Source organism: Antechinus flavipes, chromosome X (genome assembly GCF_016432865.1).
Source record: "Antechinus flavipes isolate AdamAnt ecotype Samford, QLD, Australia chromosome X, AdamAnt_v2, whole genome shotgun sequence".
NCBI classification, from domain to species: domain Eukaryota; kingdom Metazoa; phylum Chordata; class Mammalia; order Dasyuromorphia; family Dasyuridae; genus Antechinus; species Antechinus flavipes.
This window is the reverse complement of record NC_067404.1, coordinates 27,273,790-27,290,931: the sequence shown is the minus strand read 5'-3', so window position 1 is coordinate 27,290,931 and position 17,142 is coordinate 27,273,790.

Sequence of the window (17,142 nt, the reverse complement as noted above, 5' to 3'; positions counted from 1 at the left end):
CATTCCCCATTAAAATAAACATTTTTTGTGGCCTAGTTAAAAGTTTGAGTTATATTGGTGTGCTCATCAGATTTAAATTCATAGCATTTGAGAACCTGACAGTTTGAAAAGTCCTAAGATCTACAGTCAGAGCATATATAATGTCTTGGGGGACAAAATATATCTTAAAAAATTCCTCCTCATTTCATTGAAGTTCTCATAAGCCGTTTGAAGTCGAATACAGAAAAATTCCAAACCTAATTCCACAAACAGGGAAAACTTTTCTTAATCCCTTTTCAGTGGGATTTACAGTAGTATCCAAGCTGCTATCCAAATGCTCCATTCACCCCATTCTCCGTAAAGCATGCAGGATAAGTTATGACTTTTCCAAGAGCTACACTGAAGTCCAAGAACTGAGTTGTGGGGTTTGGATTTCAGTTGTTTGTTTCTGCTATAATACAAATAAGATCAAATTTAAGGGTCTGAGGGAATATTTAATTAGTGAAGCCCTCACAGGAATCATGCTCAACACCCTTGAGAAGCATTCACATTCCTACAAGACCACTAGGCTAACGATTTGTCCCATGACCAAAGACAAAGGAGATAAAAACAAAAGATGCCACAAGTCTCAAGATTCTATTAGCCCAGACCCCTTTTCACACACTCCCCTCCCCATGGTGCTGAGAAGCCCAACCAATGAGAGAGAAGCTGGGAATGGGCGGGAACTCCGCATCAGGGATAAAAGTCTTGTGCTTGGTTTGAGGTTTTTTGCCCTCTCCAGTTGCAGCTGTTTGATCTCCATGGGCTGTGCCCCTTCTCTCCATAAACACCTTTTCTGCCCTCTGACTCAGACTCCAAACTTTGATTCTGGTGGTTTTCAGCCCACACAGGTCAGAAGAGCCAGGTTCAAATCCTGATTCTGCCAAGTTCTGTGTTATCTTGGCCAAGATAGTGTAGGGATTTAAGTTTCAATTTCACTACGTATGAAATGGACATCAAAAAATGTACACTGCCAATCTTATATGATATTTTTTGCATAATAAGATTATGCAAACTGAGGCAATTACTATTATTTCTAAAACTATTTCTTCATAAGTATATGCCCCTCCAGGGAAAAAAAAAGGCCATGATTTCCATAAGTAAAGTAATATAGAATGAATTACTATCCTACTATATTAATGTCTACCCTGATATATCATTAAGGGGTATCAAGATGTAAATTGCAGTCAGTAACAAGTGAAAAAAATGATTTCCTAACCCACAAATCCCTCCTGGTAGTAGTTTGCAGGATAAAGAAGAGAGCCAGAAGGAAGCATAGATATGATCTAGTGCCACCTCTTTCTTTTGTGGAAGAAGAATATGAGAGATCCATTGAATTAAATGACTTGTCCATGGTCACACAGGTGGTAATTTTCCTAGCTGGGATTTCAGTGCCAGCTTACAAAGCAGCCATTTCCACCCCAACTATTCCATATTTTTATGGGGAGAGAGAAGCAACATAAATAGAATGAAAAAGCAGGGGACAAAAGTTTCATCAGATGTAGTTTGATTTCATCTTAACATATACTGGAGGCTTGGTTAAATTCTGACTTTCCAAGGCTAGGTAAGAAAATACTTTGGCTGCTCAGACAAGAAAGAATGCATCTCTTTTACCAGGAGGGACAAATCACTGCTAACTCTGTTACCTTTGCAGGGGCTACAGTGGTTTCAAATATAAGTCTTACTTTCAAAAAGGAGGGGGGGTGCAAGCAATGTATCAAAATCCATACCTTCGTCCATTAACTATCCATTTTGTTCATTAGAAATAAACATACATCTAACATTGCCTGTTAGAAAAAATGCGGAGGGGAGGGAATGGCTCAGTTATTTGAATCCCTAAATGATAGAGTTGAGGAATGGAAGGAACATAGAGGACATCTAATCCTAACCTCTCTTTCCAGCCCATTTGACAGATAAAATGGGCTAAGAGTAACCCCTCTTAGACTAGGGCAAAGTCATCTAGCTAGTTAATGGAAAGGGGCATGTCTAGACTCTCTGTTTCTTGAATCCTTAGAAACCAATTTTAGTTTTAGTCATAAGATTAAAAAATTTGGAATTTATTATAATGGATCTGAAAATGTCAAGCTCTCCTAGCCTGCATAATTAAGATACTTTGCCAAGTTTCTGATGAGGAGAAAGTGTTCTTTCTCAACCACTACTCCTTGGGAGCAATTTAGATTCATTCAATCCAACAAACAATTATTAAACATTTCCAAAGTGTCAGGCCCTTACAATGAAAAATGTAAAACCTTTCCCCAAAATGTGAAACAGTGGCTGCCTTTGAGGCCTTTTCTAGCAGGTATGTGTGGTAGATAATAGATACAAGTATATTTATTATCATCATCATCATCATCATCATCATCAAAATATATCGAAAAATAGTTTTCAACATTCACCCTGGCAAAACCTTGTGTTCCAAATTTTCTTCTCTCCCTTCCCTAGACAGCAAGTAATCCAATATATGTTAAAAATGTGCACTTCTTCTATACTTATTTCCATAATTATGCTGCACAAAAAAAATCAGACCAAAAAGGAAAAAAAAATGAGAAAGAAAACAAAAGGCAAGCAAATAACAAAGTGAAAATATTATGTTGTGACCCACACTCAGTCCCCACAATTCTCTCTCTGGGTACAAATGGTTCTCTCCATCACAAGCCTATTGGAATTGGCCTGAATCACCTCACTGTTGAAAAGAGCACATCCCTCAGAGTTCATCATAGCATAATCTTGTTGTTGCCATGTGTCCTGGTTCTGCTCATTTCACTCAGCATCAGTTCATGTAACTCTTTCCAGTACTCTCTGAAATCAGCCCATTCATCATTTCTTACAAAACAATAATATTCCATAACATTCATATACCATAATTTATTCAACCATCCCCCAGCTGAGCGGCACTTACTCTGTTTACAATTCCTTGCCACCATAAAAAGGGCTGCTACAAACATTTTTGCACACATGGGTTCTTTTTTCTTTTTTATGATCTCTTTAAAATTCAGACCCACTAGAGACACTGCTGGATCAAAGGGTATGCACAGTTTGATACCTCTTTGAGCATAGTTCCAAACTGCTCCCCAGAATGATTAGAACAGTTCCCAATTCCATCAACAATGTATTAGTGTCCCAGTTTTCCCACATCCATACCAACATTTATCATCACCTTTTCCTGTCATTTTAACCAATCTGAGAGTTGTGAAGTGATACCTCAGAATTGTCTCAATTTGCATTTCTCTGTTCAATAGTAATTTAGAACTTTTTTTATATGCCTAGAAATGGTTTTAATTTCTTCATCTGAAAATTGTCTGTTCATATCTTTTGACCAAAATGAGATATTTGTAAAGCAGTTTGAAAACTATAAAGTGCTATGTAAATGCTAGATTTTTTTTTAAACCTCCTTGTTCCTCTAGGGGAGAAAAGAAGCTCAAAAAAGTAGGCAAATGACCCAAAGTCACACAGAGAGCAAAGGCAGAATTTGAACATCGATCCTTTGACTCCAGATTCAGTATTCTTTCCTTGCTAAATACAAACAGAAAAATTTTGGAAAATCTTGGGATTTTCTGAGCCTGCAAATATTAGTAGCTGTAGGAATCACAGGCTAATATTATCTTGCATAATTTAAAAGGCATGCTTACTTGGCCCTTTATGGGCTTTCATTTACTCATATTTTAAATTAAGAAAATGTATATCACATGGATAGGTTAAACACTAAAATATAGTTATTAATAGGTTTCACATACTTATAAGAAATATAAAAAGATCTCCCACTACATCCAGAGCCATATCATTAATCTTGATCTATATCTTACCACTGGACCCAGATGACTGTGGAGGAGAAAGTAAGGCTGGTGCCCCCCCTCACCCCACCACCTTCCCACCCTAAAATCCAATTCACCCACATGTCATGGCATCATCTCCCTGGTGTTATGGTAGTCTTTAAGAACAAAGGACAAACAATAGCAACCTAAAAAAAGAAGAATCCTAAAATAAAACAAAAAAAAATGAAATGACAATTTAAAATGCTGTATTCTATTTGGCCAAAACAGAAAATATATAGGGGGTTTTAGGTCAAATTTCAATTACATGTGAGAAGTGTTTCATGACAAGCTATGATATGCTGTAATAATTTAAAAAAATGAAAGTTCTTTTATCTACAAAATCACTCCTATAATTTATATAATAGCCTCCTGGTACGTAATCTCAGTTTTGTTTTGTTTTGTTTTTTTTGAATCATCATTTCTCCACTCCTACAGTGATTTTCATGCAGAATTGCAGAGAAGAATTTGGTCATAGAAACATTTGGAAGAACAGGGCAATTAAAAATTGATGAACAACTATACTGTATAATTAATAACCATGGTGGGAGAAGCTGAACAGGTACACGTGGGCTCTGATTTGGGCTCATTTGTTGATCACAAAGGTTTTTTCAAGGGAAAAGAAAATTAGCCTATAGCGTGATGAGAAACAAAATTGTCCCTGGTTTCAAGTACACCTTTAAAACTATAAAACATGAAAATACCATAACATAGTAGTTAAGCTGGATTGTGTTATTAACATTCTTTTCCTCAGATATAGAGTTAAGTGGAGGCAACTTGAGAAGTCATTTGTTCTAAAACTCTAAAGGAGAGAGGGGAAATCTGAAAGTTCCAAAGGGAAATGATTCACCCACAATGACACAGAAAGTCACTGTGATGGAAATAGGATTCAAATGCAGGTCACCTGACTCTAAAGCCAGTACTCTTACAACTACAAGGATGGCTCAAGATTCAATAAAGATGCATTAAATGCTTACAGTGTGCCAGTCATTGCTCTAGATGCTGTGAAAACCAGTACCTGCCCTCAATGAGCTCAGGTTGCAGAGTCATTACATTCCACTATCACTACTATTATTGCCATGAACACATTTTATATAACGCAAGACATCAGAGTTTCTTAATCTCAGGGCCAGAGTCATCTTTCAAGGAGTCCATGAACTTAAACAGGAAAATAATTGCACTGAACTTCTAAGTAAAAATTAGCATTTCCTTTCATGCATAAAAACATTATTCTGAGAAGGAGTCTATTTGGTAACTTTACCAAATTGCCAAAAGATACTATGACCTGCAAGAATATCAAGGGAATTAATGGAAAAAATGCAAAGGAAGGTGGCTTAGTTGCACCAGACCTCAAACTGTAATATAACATGGCAATCATCAAAACCATTTGGTACTGACTAAAAAAACAGAGTGGTAGATAAATGGACTAAGTTAGGTACACAAAACATAGTAGTTAATGACTATAGTAATCCACTATTTGATAAACCCAAAGACTTCAGCTTCTAGGAGAAGAAATCACTATTTGACAATAATTGTGTGAAAACTAGAAAACAGAACGGCAGAAACTAGTCATAGACCAGCATCTTATACTCTATACCAAGATAAAGTTGAAATGGGCTCATGATTTAGACATAAGGGTGATCTTATAAGCAATTTATGAGAGCAAGAGATAATTTACCTAACATATCTTTAGAGAAGGGAGGAATTTATGAACAAAGAAAACTGAAGAACATTATGAAATGCAAAATGAATAACTTTGATTACATTAAATTAAAAAGTTTTACACAAACAAAACCAATGCAGCCAAGGTTTAAAGGGGAACGGAAAGCTGGGAAATAATTTTTACAGCCAGTATTTCTGATAAAGGGCTCATTTCTAAAATACATGGAGAATTAAATCAAATTTATAAAATAAGTCATATCCCAATTGATAAATGGTCAAAGGATATGAATAACTTTCAGATGAAGAAATTAAAGCCAACTATAGTAATATGAAAAAATGCTCTAAATCAGTAATGATTAGAAAATACAAATTAAAACAACTCTGAGGTCCCACCACACACCTCTCAGATTGGCTAAAATGACAGGAAAAGATAATGAGAAATGTTGGAGGGGATGTGGAAAATTGGGACATTGATGCATTGTAAGTGGAGTTATGAACTGATCCAAACATTCCAGAAAGCAATTTGGAACTATGCCCAAATGATTATAAAACTGTACAGTTTTTGATCCCCAAAAGATTTTTTTGTATCCCAAAGACATCATAAAAGAGGAAAAAGGACCCACATGTACAACAATGTTTATAACAGCTTGTTGGAATCTTTACAAATTGTTAAATCATTAGAGTTGATAGAGACAATAAGTATCTAATTTAACATGGTTCAGTATCACTGATCTGATCTTACAAGGAGATGTTTTGGGCCGGAACCTGAAACAAGGTACTAAGTAGAACTAATTGATACAATGCTTGTGTTCACACCATTACTCATTGGAGTTCACAAGTATGGAAACTGCACAAAGTAAACTTTGTAACTTTGTGAATTCACACCTCCCCTGAAGCTCTTAGGGCCAGAGAGCATGCTGGGAGATATCCCACAATCCCACTCTCTCATATATAAGAAACAGACAGAGGCTCTCGGAGCGAGTTCAGCTGAATTACGTTGAGAGGGGAGCATCAAGTGAGTTCAGCCAGAAGCCCTCTCTCAGAAGAGAATTACTTTGGAACATAGCCAGGGGTTGGAGAGGAACACTCTGGGAGGAAGCCCACAAGCCCTCTCTTGGAGGCAAGAGAGATTCATTCCATCTTTGTGCTGGCTGGAGGCTGAAGAAAGCAGAGACAGAAGCAAAGGACAAAGTTGCAAGACCTCTTAGAACTAACCAGGCTATTTTGGAAGGAGAAAATAAACGTTTCCATTTTACCAGCTGGCTGCATTTTGGGTGATTATTACTCTTAACGGAAACTAAGGCTGCCTCCAGAAAACCTCCCCAAGAAACTCGTTCCCAGAGAGAACGATTATATTATTTTAAAGAAGAAAAACACCACAGCAGCTCTTTTTGTGGTGGCAAGAAACTGGAAACTGAAGGGATTCCCATCACTTGGGGATTGACTGAACAAGTTGTTTCATATGAATTTAATGGAATACTACTGTTCAGTAAGAATAAATTTCTGATTTATTTCTGATTTCAGAACAGCCCAGAAGACCTCCATAAACTGATGCTGAGTGAAGTGAGCAGAACCAGGAGAACATTGTACACAATAACAGCAAGATGATGTGATGATCAACTATGACAGACAGCTTTTCTCAGCAATGCAGTGATACAAGACAATTCCAATAGGCTTGGGAGGGAAATTTCTATCTGCATCCAAAGAAAGAACTTACAGAGACTGACTGGGAATTGAAGCATAGTATTTTCATTTTTCTTTCTTATATTTTTTTTCCTTTTGTTCTGATTTTTCTTTCATAACGTGAACAATATGGAAATGCACCTAAAATGATTGTATATGTATAGCCTATGTCAGACTGTCTGCTGTCTTGGGGAGAGAAGAGAGGGAAGGAGAAAAAAAGTGGAACTTAATATCTTACAAAAATGAATGTTGAAAACTATCTTACATGTAATTAGAAAAAAATAAAATATTATTAAGTGGGGAAAAAGAGATTCTATGACCCCAAAAGACTAAGAGCTCATGTATTACAGCTTCAAAAGAGATCTCTACACAATATTTTCCAAACCTCTGTGATAAGAAGCACAATCGTTTTTCCTATTTAACTCAAAAAGGAAAATAAGGCTCAGAAAGTGAAGTGACTCAACACAATCCATAAATAGTATATGTCAGAACCTGTTTTTACATACTGACCATGTCTCCTAATTCCACTTTTAGGACTTTTTGTACTCAAAGTTTATTTCTTTTCTGACTTCTGTAGTTTGGAATGTGGATGTCAGAGCTGAAAAGAGTTGTAAAGACTGTCCCTGTGTCCATAAAAAGGAAAAACTAAAATCCAGAGATTTGAGGCCACAATGACAGCGTTCTACTGCCCAAGTTGGAACCAAAGGCCATGATTGCTAATCCCTAGAATAGAGCTTTGGACAATCCAGAAAAGGAGTTACACTTATTTTAACTAGTTTGCATATGCAACTAAATTGTTATAAGTTAATATTCCAACAAAACTGTCAAAGATTAGAGGGAAAATGGTGTTTCAAATGTGAATACCAAGCTATCAGGTTTTTTCATGCAAAGTAGTGTTCCCCTTCCTCCCCTCTGCCCCCGCAATGAATATCAGATCCTGTTTGTAATACAGTCGAAACACATATTTACTCCAGTGTAACCACAGTCATAGAATTTTCATCCATAATACCCAGTGCTACTAGGAAAGATCTTTGAACTTAAACTGTAATGATAGGGCCATGGAATTCAGGATTTGAGAGATGATAGTCACATCATATGTTGACATGGATTGGGCATATCTGAAATATTCTGTCCAGTCCTAGGTATGACCTTTAAGAAAGATAATGACAAACTAGAGTATCCAGAACAGGGAAACTAGGATAGTGAAGTGCTGCAAGATTCTAGCATGTATGAATTAGTTTTAAAAACTGTAGATGTTTAACCTGGAGATAAGCAGACTGAAGAAAGCAGATATGTTTTAAATATTTAAAGATTTGTCATATGCAAGAGAGATAAGGATTCTCCAGTTTTGCCCTCAGCAGATAGAACTAGGAACAATAAATGTAAGGCAAAGGAGGCAAATTTTGGCTTGCTGTCAAGAAGAGACAGTAGGTTCATTCCTATTAAAAGTCTATAAGCAGAAGTTGCAAGTCCAATGGTGTCCAGGTTCTAGTGCGGATTCTTATTCAGAAATGAATTGAACTAAATACTTGCTAAATACTAAATTCTTCCAAATCCTGTGATTATAAGATTCTGGGAAGACTTGGCAACTGGTTATATATGAAGGATTATAATAGAGGAGTCAATTATGATTAATAAAATTACTACATAATAATAATCTAATCTATACATATGACTAGCACCTTTTGGCAGTTATGTGCTAGTAAATATGTAATAATCAACTCTTGAAAAAGACACATGGTCACAAAAATCTTTTAAGTTTAATATGCATGATTAAATTTTTCTTTAACACTTTATGAAGTCTAGGCAATCAACAACAAAAAATCTAGCTCTGATTTATATTGATAATCAAGGTGTAAATGCTCACCCTGAAAAATTAACAAATGGCTCTCAAGCCAATCAGACAAGATCCAGCACAGTTCAGTAGTCTATTTATGTCATTTTCCAAATCTCATAAAAAAAGCAATATCACCCTCTAACTTTTCCCTTCATTTTGATTCCTTCAGTTAGAAGTGATCTTCTTTTGCAAATTTTCATAACACTTTGTGCCTTTCTCTAAAATCTTTATAAAATGAAGGTGGGGGATCAAACCCTTTCTAAAGATCCTTCAATTTCTTCATATGATTGTTTAGTTATTCTTGCACACAGTTCAACACGTTATAATATAATATAATATAATATAATATTAACAATAACAATATATATATATAATATAATACTATAACAATAACAATAATGACATAATAATAACAATAACAGCTACCCTTTGTATGTCACTTTTAGGCTTACAAAGAAATTTATAAATAATTTATAAATACTATTTCATTTTATACTTACAACAAGCCTACCAGTTAGGTGTTTTTAATATCCCCATTTAACAGATGAAAAACTGAGCCAAGCAGAGGTAAAATGAACTCAAGTTTTCTAAACTTCAGATTTAGTAGTCTATCTACCACCAAGCTGCCTAGTTATTTGAATACATGTTTTATCTTCCCTTACAAACAAGTCCCTTAGGAATATTAAGGATTCCTACTTCCTTCATATCTCTCTTAACAGTTAGAATAAGGTTTTGCATATAACAGATATCCAAAAATTATCTACTGAATAAATGAATGAATATCACAATGGAATTATTCATCAGTTTCTTTTTTATTATTTATTGTATTTGAAAAAGCAAAATAAGAAAAAATCAATACAGAAAATGAATACAAAACAAAAGAGAATATTGTCGTCTGGCCAACATTATATTAGGAAGGATTCAAAATATACAATAACAAATTCAGATCAAGAAAGTATTTATATTAATAGAAGAAATTACATTCATGAATGTCCATTTTTTTCTTTACTTCCTCCCTTCCACCCCACCACTTCCAAGCAAACTACAATTAAGAAAAATATAGATATTTATGTATATATATAGATATAGATATATACATATACATACACACACTCTCTCTTACACACCCCCACATACATACACATGTCTTTCCTATTCCTGCTGACTTTTTAATTAAATTTTGCTCCATAAGTTGTCTTGCTATTGCTTAACCTCCCCCCCCCCATACAAAGATCCCTCCCTTGTCTTCTTCCTTCACCTTTTGCTTTCTCATCCACCCATCCCTCCCCCTTCATTTCTTTATAGATTTTGAAGGGTGCTATACCCTTCATGATATATATGTAGTGTTGCCTATTTAACCCATTCCTGATGTGAGTAGGTTTTCAGATATACAAGCCCTCCTTCCCTCTCTAATGTCTCTTCCTCTGCACCTCATTTGTATAACAAGATTATTATTTTTACCTTAACTCTTTCTTTTGAGCTACCCTATTGTTGAAGTGAATCTTAAATATATAAATATATAGTATACATTTCTTATGTAAAAAAAGTTAACAATTTGTTCTTGTTTAAAAAGTTTGTCCGTGTAAAATTGATCTTTGCTATTGGCTCCTATATGTTAAATTTTCTATTAAGTTCAAATTTTGTAATGGGCTGAGGCTTGAGTTGATGCACTGAGGTCCCAAGCACATGAGGCTAAATAGTAATTGGACCATACTCTATTAATATATAAGCTTGGAGAAAGAATGGCCCCCACCCACTCTTTGTGCAAGTCCTGATGTGTTGTATAGGAAATGATGATTTTGGTGGGTGGAGGCAGGGGAGTGGAAAGGGAAGGGGAGGAGAGACTTTTGGGATTGCCATTACCACGGTTGGCTCGGCTCGCATCTCTCTCTGTTGGCTGGCTTCCTGTCGCAACTGCCCATATTTGCTATTGCAATCTTTATTCACCTCTTCACTCCAATAAATATTGAAGATTTTTCCCTTAACCTGAATTCCTGACTCCGGCTGATTTTAAATATGCGGTCATTACATTTGGCGCCCAAGCGTGGGAACCAAGGACCCTACTTTCACTGAAGAAGTCTCTAGTGACCAGAAACTTAGGTGAGTATAAGACAAACAGGGAACTTATTTTCTTAAAGACGAAAGCAGTAACTTTTTGGCTGAAATGGGACAGATCCTAGGTAAAGATTCTCCATCCCCACCCCAACCCCCCCACCCCCAGCCCCACCCAGGAGTGGTGCTATAGAAAGCCTGCGTGAACTGATAGAAGAGGAAGGGCTAATTATAACTTGGGAACACGTAGCTAAACTTCTGGGTATATTAAAACGTACCTCCCCTGGGTTCTTAGAGGAAGAGCAAATCTCTGTTGGTCAACAGCTCTCTGATTATAACATTGAAAATGGTCCTCAGTCAGTTCCCTTCGAGGCATTCTATTTATACAATACAATACTGTTGGCCTTAAAATACCATATAAGTTCTAGGAGAAAAGGAAAAAAACTCTAGGAATAGCCAAATGGGGAAGTCTGAGATAAAGGAGGAAGACAAAGAACAGATTAATGGCCATATCCCCACAGGGCATGAAGACTTAAGTGAGGCTCAAGGGCAGAGTGAATCTGAGGCAGCTTCAGCCCCACCTGAGGAGCAGGTAATTGACTCTCCTCCATCAACTCCACCCTCCGGGATGGAGGGAGAAGGGGTAGTGGGGGGGGGGCAGTGACAGCACCAGCACCTCCCCCCCAGCATCCAGCACCTCCCCCCCAGCATCCAGCTGCTCCTTTGAGTAGATTGCAAAAGGGACTAATTAAGGCCAAAGAAGAAGGGAGAAATGTATTGGAATTTCAACACCACATTTTTCCAGTTATTCAACAGTTTAATTCTTCAGGTCAAGAAAGTAGAAGATACTCTCCTTTTGATATAGAAATCCTCAAAGACCTGAAAAAGGCTTGCACTCTTTATGGGGCTACATCAGCTTATGTTAAGATGCTATTACAAAATTTGGCTTTTGAAGTCTTGACCCCTGATGACTGGAAATCTATAGCAAAGATATGCCTAGAACATGGACAAAACTACTTGTGGCTTTCTGAATATAGTGAGCTCTGTAGGATACAAGCCCAACAAAATAGTCAAAGTGGAGTTCATGCTGCAATCACCTATGACCAATAACAGGTGTAGGTCCTTATGCAGATGTCGAAGTACAAATTAATTATTCTATAGCAGCATATGAGCAAATTGCTGCTAATGCTATCAAAGCGTAGGCTTCCCTCCACAATAAAGATGACAAGGGTGAGGCCTTCACAAAAATAACACAAGGGCCAAATGAACCCTTTGCTGACTTTGTGGGACGTTTGCAGACAGCTATCACAAGAACAAATGGAGAAAATCCAATAACAGACATTTTGATAAGGCAACTTGCTAAGGAAAATGCTAATGAGGTTTGCAGAAGAATTATACTAGTACTGCACAAGAATTCTCCTTTAGAGGAGCTCATAAGATGCTGTGCCACAGTGGGCACGGATGCCTTTTATAGCCAGGTTATGATGCAGACTTCCCAAAATCCAAACATGGGAAGACAGAGTTCCTCTTGGCAAGGGACTTCTAGAGAGACTCGTAGATGCTTTCAGTGTGGAAAAGTAGGGCATCTGAAAGCTCAAGGTTGGTATAGAGATAGAATGGGAAAACAAGATGGGAGAACAAGACCCAATACCCCATGTCCAAAATGCAACAGAGGCTTCCATTGGGCCTCAGAATGCAGACAGATTCAGGGAAACGGGATGAGGGGCCCAGCCCCAGGGCCCAAGGCAAAAAACACCTGGGGCATGATGGCAGCCAATGGTGCACCCAGGGAGTGCCTACAAGTCCAGTACCCAGACATGACCAATCAGCCAGAAAGCCATATGATGGGAGAAGGGGATTACACAGTCAACCAGCCAGGAAGCAACCTGATGGCAGAAAGGAATTACAATTGGGGAGAATAGAGCTGTATGCAGCTGGGACAACTGAGATGCTCCCTGGAGAGGTGAAATCTGTTCCTCTCCAGCCTATAGATCCCCTACCTCCAGGCACAGTAGGCTTGACCATTTCACCTCCTTTTTGTACGTACAAAACAGTGTCCATCCACACACTGATGTGGGAAACTGGGGAATGTGTAGATAATATCCCAGTCACTAATACAGGTAGACAATGTGTGACTTATCATCCAGGAGAAGTAGTACCATCAGGTTTACTCATACAGAATCCTAATAAGCAACCTGGTGATAGTCACCCAGATTCTGACTCCAGACCACAAAATCCAGGAATATACTAGACAGCAGCTGTAACAGCTGACCGACCTATGCTCACGATCTATATAAATGGCCTACCATTGGAAGGATTGGTAGACACAGGTGCAGATCGTACAGTCATTAGAGGTGCCAATTGGCCCAGTCACTGGCCAAAGATTAAAGCAGACAACTATATGTCTGGAGTAGGAGGATCAATAGCAGCTGAAGTTAGTGCTGCCCCTATGAGATGGACTTTTGAAGGCAAAACAGGAGTTTTTACTCCTTTTATAGTTGAAAAACTCCCCATCAATCTGTGGGGAAGAGATGTTTTACAACAATTAGGATTAAAAATGAGTACTTCGGTTTTTTAAGCAGGGCTGCTGTTGAAGGCCTGCCAACACTTTTACCTGTTCCTATCCAATGGAAAACTGATACACCAGTGTGGATAGAACAGTGGCCCTTAAGTAGCAATAAAATTCAGGCCTTATTAGATATAGTACAGGAGCTAAGTCCTTGGAATTCCCCAGTGTTCGTTGTAAAAAAGAAATCCGGAAAATGGAGGATGCTCACTGATTTAAAAAAAGTAAATGAACAGATGGAAACTATGGGAACTCTTCAGCCTGGACTTCCATCTCCTACTCAATTGCCTAGAGAGTGGCCTCTTTGGGTCATCGATATTAAGGATTGTTTCTATTCTATCCTTCTGGATAAGGAGGATATGAAAAGATTTGCCTTTTCAGTGCCCAGCGTTAACTTAGCTGAGCCTTATAAAAGATATGAATGGACAGTTTTGCCACAGGGGATGAAAAACAGCCCCAGTATGTGTCAAATGTATGTTGCTGCTGCTCTTGCTCCAATAAGAAAAGCATTTCCAAAAGTTATACTATTACATTATATGGATGATATATTGGGATGTGCACCTGAGGAACAAATGCTAGAAGCATGTCTACAAAAGACCATAGAAACACTAAGATACTACAAATTATACATAGCTGAAGAGAAAATTCAAAGACATGCTGCTTTTCAATATTTAGGATATGAAGTATACCCTAAGGTGCTTACAGTACAAAAACTGTCCTTAAGAACAGAGAAGCTAAACACCTTAAATGATTTTCAGAAATTGATAGGAGACATCCAATGGGTGCGACCAGTGTTAGGCTTGACTACCTATCAGTTACAACCGTTATATGATATTTTAAGGGGAGACAGTGCTTTAAATTCACCACGCCAGCTTACAAAAGACGCTCAAGAGGCTTTGAGAGAAGTTGAACTGGCTTTATCCAATGTGGTTGAAAGAGTCACTCAAAAAACCTTTTTGCCACACAAGAGGCACCCACAGCTGTCCTTCATCAAGGAGACAGTGTGATAGAGTGGGTGAACCTCCCGGCACAACCAGAACAAAGCCTTACTCCTTACCCAGTGCTTGTGGCTAGAATTTTGTTAAAGGCCATTAAGCGAGCAGTACAATTATCTGGGGCAAGACCTGATAAGATATACACCTTTTACACCAATACACAAATTAATGTGTGTTGTGAGACCATCCCAGAGTGGCAAATTTTATTAGCCATGGCTCCTAATTTTATACATGGGTCTCCATTAAAGATAACCAGACTTTTACATAATTGGCGATGGATTCTTGAAGAAAAAGTTTCTAAAGTTCCTCTTAAAGGACCAACTATCTTTACAGATGCATCCAAACACAATATTTGTGCTGTATACTCTCATGACTTAACTATAAAGAGAGTAGTCAGAACTGCTTTTCAGTCCACTCAGCAGAACGAATTATATGCAATCATGTTAGCTCTCACTTATTACCCAGGAGACATAATTATAATCTCTGATTCAGCCTATTCAGTAGGTGTGGTACAAAGAATTGCCACAGCCCAAATAAAATTTGCAGCTTCTACTATATATCAGCTCTTTAAGGAACTTCAGGAGCAAGTGAGAAAGCGTCCAGGTAAGATTTATATCTTGCATGTCCACTCACATAGTGGACTTCCAGGTCCTATTTTTGATGGGAATTCAAAGGCAGATAGCCTTTTAACAATGTTAGCCAGTACGCCTTTATTTCAGGAGGCCCAGGAATCCCATTTTAAATACCATCAGGCTGCTCGAGCTTTGCGTTTACAATTTGGGATTACAAAAGAGGAAGCTAGGAGCATAGTGAAAAGCTGTACAGCTTGCCTTCCCTTCCACGCTCCTACACTGCCTCCAGGGAAGAACCCTCGTGGTTTGAGACCCAATGAAATCTGGCAAATGGATGTGACCCATTATAAATCTTTCGGTCGTCTGTCTTTTATCCATGTTGTGGTAGACACCTTTTCAGGATTTACTTTTGCCATACCAGCAGCAAAAGAGACAGCCCGAGTGGTCACTGAATTCCTCATGCAAGCATTTGCCATTATGGGTGTGCCACAAGCAATAAAAACAGACAATGGTCCTGCATACACCTCCAAACATTTTGCACACTTTTGTGCACAGTATAAGATTTTACACACCACTGGCATACCCTTTAATCCTCAAGGACAGGCAATAGTAGAGAGGAGAAACAGAGACATTAAGACACTGCTCCAAAAACAAAAGAAAGGGGGAGCCACAGGTAACCCTAGAGAACTTCTAAATCTAACCCTTTATACTATTAACTTCTTAATTTTTGACAAAGATGCACTGACTCCGGCAGACAGGTTTTATAACCCACCGGAAGGGCAGTGTCCAGTGCGAGCAGCTCCACTATCTTTAGATAATCGCCAGGTGATGTGGAGAGACCCAGAAAGTGGTGAATGGAAGGGACCAGATAGGCTAACTGCTTGGGGGAGAGGGTTTGCTTGTATCTCTACAGGTGGAGAAGGAATCAGATGGGTGCCAACGAGCCATATTCGCCTTGTCCATCGCAGAGAGATGGAGCAGACCCTTGAAACGAAGGAGAAGACCCAAGAAACATCGGGTGGTTCTGTTGCTGATTGTGCTCACCATTGAAAGAGTGTGGCAGTTATGGCGTTTGACTCATGGACATAGAAAATCATTGCACTTCAAAACCCTCAGAAATCATTGGATTCTCTGAGACATTAGATTGTTGTAGGACTTTAAATCCCTCAGGAATCATTGGATTCTTTGAGACATAAGACTTGAAAGCCCTCAGGAAACATTGGATTTTCTGAGAAATGATAAGACTGTTACAGGACTTCAAAATCTGCTGGAATCATTGGATTCCCTAAGACAAAAAGACTTTTGCTGGACTTCAAAAACTTGGGGGATCATTGGATTCCCTGATATGTGAAGCAATGGACAATAGATTGGTTTTGGACTATCTCTTGGCTGCTGAAGAGGTGTATGTGTGACTGCTGTTTACATACTCTCCTTCTAGGACTTCTGGCAATCTTTTACATCATAATGTTGATTTATATTGTTTGTTATACCGTTACTTGGGTGTATAATTCATGTTTGTTACACCACATCAAGCCTGCACTGACTGTGGGGAGAGTCATCACTAATAGCCTCTGCATTGTTGCTATGCACTATGTGTTCCCATGCTGATGGGTTTGTGCATAATAAGACCCTTGAGCCCAGAAACCTGCTAGCAACCCCCACTTCCCTTTGGTGCTTTCATCTCCCTTCCTGAGATGTCAGGGAGGGCGTGATTATCTCCTTTTTAGTGCTTTCACCTCCCTTCCTGAGAAGTCAGGGGGGTTGTGATCACCTCCTTTTCAGTGCTTTCATCTCCTTTCCTGAGAAATCAGGGAGGGTGTGATCACCTCCCCTTGGGGGCTCTGACCTCCCTGAGGAATCAGGGATGGCATGATCACCTGTGTTCAAAAACAAAAGAAAGCGGGAGATGTAATGGGCTGAGGCTTGAGTTGATGCACTGAGGTCCCAA